The sequence below is a fragment of the Hyperoodon ampullatus genome (assembly GCF_949752795.1).
Source record: "Hyperoodon ampullatus genome assembly, chromosome: 11".
Lineage (NCBI taxonomy): Eukaryota > Metazoa > Chordata > Mammalia > Artiodactyla > Ziphiidae > Hyperoodon > Hyperoodon ampullatus.
In genome coordinates this window covers 35,851,500-35,855,622 of record NC_136924.1, presented here as the reverse complement: position 1 = coordinate 35,855,622, position 4,123 = coordinate 35,851,500, and the positions used below count along the sequence as shown (strand labels likewise).

The 4,123-nt window shown below is 51.0% G+C and overlaps 1 pseudogene across 1 annotated transcript; it reads left to right on the top strand.

Annotated features, from left to right (window-relative positions):
* Window positions 1-1,578: 1,578 nt before the first annotated feature.
* Window positions 1,579-3,922, top strand: LOC307060915 (activating signal cointegrator 1 complex subunit 2-like; annotated as a pseudogene). Its single transcript has 2 exons — window positions 1,579-1,671; window positions 1,827-3,922. The product of its transcript is annotated as an activating signal cointegrator 1 complex subunit 2-like (transcript).
* The last annotated feature ends 201 nt before the right edge of the window (window positions 3,923-4,123 follow it).

Genomic DNA, 4,123 nt, shown 5'->3' with positions numbered 1-4,123 from the left:
AGCATGTGGGCTCTTAGTTGTGGCATGCATGTGGGATCTAGTTCCCTGACCAGGGATCAAACCCGGGCCCCCTGCATTGGGAGCTCGGAGTCTTAACCACTGGACCACCAGGGAAGTCCCCCAAGTGTCTTTTCATATTTTTCTGTCCCTTCCATTTTCTTCTTTTATAGAATTGCTGGCTGCATCCTTTGTATATTTTTCTAGTAGGAAGTTTGGCTTTCCTTACGGCTTTATAAGAATTTTTTGATATTCTGCATAGTAATCCTTTGTCAGTTATATACATCTCAAATACTCTCTTCCAATCTGTGATTAGGGTCTTAGTTTATGAAGTCTCTCCATGTGTAGATGTTTTAATTTTTAATGTTTTCAAATGTAACTATTTTTCCATGTACTTGTTTGATATAACATAGATATTTAATTTTTAATTTTGTATATGGAAAGCCAATATAAGAACAATTTAATGAATATTATCCATGTCCTCCTGTCCTATGTGTAATGACGCAAACTTATTTAATGTGTGTGTGTGTATAGGCTGTCTCTGAATTCTCTCATCTGCTCCATTGTCTAAGCCTGTGCTACTACCATATTGTTCTCCTTATGTCTTTCTAGTACTCTTATTATCTGATATGGAGATCCATCTTGCCTTCTTACTCTTTGAAATTGTATTGACCCCTTATAGATCCATATGAATTTATGGACAAAACTTTTCATGTTCCATGAAAAATCCCAATATCAATGGGGAAGGATAGACATCTTTGTGGCATTGAATCTTTCCATCCATTAACATGGTATGTACCTCAATTTATACAGGTCTTCTTTGATGTTTTCCATAAGCCTCATACTTTTTCATAAAGATCTTACACATTTTGTCAGGTTTATTTCTAGTAAACTTTTTTGGCGATATAGTAGACTCCATCTACCTTTATACTTTTGTTTGTTGCCAGTATCTGGGAACACGATTCATTTTTCTAAATTGAACTTGGATCTAACCCAACCTTGCTAAGAACTTGCTTACTATTTCTAGTAGTTTCTGTTCTTTTCCAATCCCTGAAGCTCTTATTTCTAATTGTGGTCCTGGGACACTGGCTTGGACCACAGTACAGCACTGAGCAGCCGCAGTCATAAGGGGCATCCTGTGTCCTTCCAGTTTAAAGAAAATTCTTTTTTTTTTTTGGCTGCTGCCATGCGGCATGTGGGCTCCTTAGTTCTCTGACCAGGGATCAAACCCACGCCCCCTGCAGTGGAAGCGCGGAGTCTTAATCACTGGACCACCAGGGAAGTCCCAAGAAAATTCTTCTGAGACAGGGAAATAAAAATTACAAGTCCTGTATTCTTTAAGTCTTCCTTGGCTTGAATATTTGTTTGCTAGCTGTTTAATTATGATTTTTTGCATCTATGTTTATAATAAATATGGCTATAATTTTTCTTTCTCATGTTCTTTGTATTCAGTTTTAAAATCAAGATTATTGTGGACCCCGGAAGTGCCGGCGCTGTGGGAGCTGTCACCGTGGGCCGCGGCGGCGGCTGTGGCAGTACAACGCCGGCAGTGGAGCCGCCGGGGAGGGTCAATGCAGCACAATGCCAGCTCTGCCCCTGGACCAACTCCAAATCACCCACAAGGACCTGAAGACAGCGAAGCTGAGGACTTCACCAGCGCTGACCTGGAAGTGGGTGGCTTGTGGTTGACAACAGCTGAGACGCAGCCTGGCCTTCTTCCTGTTATCACCGCCACCCCCCTACCCACCGCCGGAGGAAGCAGCCCTTATGTAGTCAGAGGAGAAAACTGAGCTCATCTTCTGTTCTTGGTGAACAAACACCCCGAGCAGAAGGCAGACCGGTATTTTGTATTATACAAACCGCCCCCTACATTCCCACCCTAGTGGAGGAGTACTTGGAACGCACCACCTTTGTAGCCAGTGACCTCGACTGGCTCCTGGCCCTGCCTCACGATAAATTCTGGTGCCAGGTTGTCTTCGACGAGACCCTGCAGAAGTGCCTGGACTCCTACCTGCACTGTGTCCCCCGAAAGTTCAACCAGTGGGTGGCCTCAGCCCATGAGGTCATTGACATGGAGAAGTGCCTCCACCGAACTGCTTTTCTCGCCTCCCTTTGTGTGTCCACTCACAAGGAATCCAAAGATCACTTCATTTCCCCCTCTGCTTTTGGAGAAATCCTCTACAACAACTTCCAGTTTGACATCCCAAAGATCCTGGACCTCTGCATGCTCTTTGGAAAAGGCAACTCCCCGCTGCTGCAGAAGATGATAGGAAACATCTTTATCCAACAGCCAAGTTACTGTAATGACCTGGGTGAAAGCATGCCCACCATCCTTCAGGTCTTCAGCAATATCCTCCAGCACTGTGGTTTGCAAGGGGACGGGGCCTGCGCCACACCCCAGAAGCTTGAGGAGAGGGGCTGGCTGACCCCCAGCGACATGCCTCTCCTGGAATTAAAGGACATCATTCTCTACCTTTGTGATACCTGCACCACACTCTGGGCCTTTCCGGATATCTTCCCTTTGGCTTGCCCAACCTTCCAGAAACACGACTTCTGTTACAGGCTAGCTTCCTTTTACGAAATAGCAATTCCCTAACTGGAGTCTGCAATTAAGAAGAGGAGGCTTGAAGATAGCGAGCTGCTAGGTGACCTGTGGCAGAGGCTCTCTCATTCCAGGAAGAATGGAGATTTTTCACATCCTCCTGAAGCAGATCTGCCTTCTCCCAGTCCTAGAAAGCAGCTGTGACAACATTCAGGGCTTCACTGAAGAGTTCCTTCAGATCTTCAGCTCCTTGTTGCTGCAGAAGAGGTTTCTCCGGGACTATGATGCACTCTTCCCTGTGGCCGATGACGTCAGCCTGTTGCAGCAGGCCTCGTCAGCCTTGGACGAGACTCGGAACGCCTACATCCTCCAGGCAGTTGAGAGTGCATGGGAAGGGGTGGACCGAAGGAAAGCCACCGATGCCAAAGACCCACTGGTGGCTGAGAATCCTAACGGGGTCGTGGAGGCGGCGGAGGCGGTCAGCAGACCGTCATCACTTCCCCGAACTCGGAGGAAGAGGAGTGCCTGGGGGCAGCGGCTGCTCCAGTCCCCGCTGTGTGCGGCGTGGAGCTGGACTCATTCATCTCCCAGGTGAAGGACCTGCTGCCAGACCTCGGCGAGGGCTTCATCCTGGCCTGCCTGGAGCACTACAGCTATGACCCGGCGCAGGTGATCAACAACATCCTGGAGGGGCGGCTGGCCCCTGCCCTCGGCCAGCTGGACCGCGGCCTAGACAGACAGGTGAAGCCAGACCCGACGCCCCTGCTGACGTCTCGTCACAACATCTCCCAGAATGTTGAGTTGGACGTGTCCAGCAGGGACTCAGTGGACCTGAGCCGGGTACACAAGGGCAGGAGGAAGGAGGAGAGCGCTGAACGGCAAGTGGGAGGTGGCGGCGCTACGAGCAGTACGGCATGCTGGCGGAGGCGGTGCCAGTGCAGCCCGGGGAGGACTCGCCTTACGACCACGAGGATGAGTATGATGCCACATGTGATGGCAGCCAGGTGGGCGCCAGCGACGCAGACTCAGATGATGAGCTCATCAGCCGCAGGCCCTTCACCATCCCTCAGGTGCTGAGAACCAAAGTGCCCAGAGAAGGGCAGGAGGACGAGGCTGAGGACGAGGCCCCCAAGCCCGACCATTCTGTGCAGGACCCTGCAGTGCTGCGGGAAAAACAGAAGCCAGGCGCATGGCCTTCCTGGCCAGGAAGGCGTACCGGCATGACAGCTCAACGGCAGTGGCTGGCAGCCCCTGGGGCCACGGGCAGAGCCGAGAGACAACACAGGAGCACAGGAAGAAGGAAGCCAGCAAGCCACACGAGCCAACCACAACCGGAGAGCCATGGCTGACCGCAAAAGAAGCTAAGGCAGGATTCCATCCTGAGGCCGCTGCGCCAGGGCCAGCCGGACCTGCCAGGCTGAGGTACCATAGCCTGGGGCTTCCTCGCCAGTTGGCCCCCTGCCAGGCCCCAAGTTCAAGTCCACCCCTCGACAGCCTCAGCTTCGCAGCCCCTGAGAAGGTCGCCTCGTTGTCTGTGAGCCGGCCGTGAGCGCCTTCCTGCAGAACACACAGTGCCTTTATCCA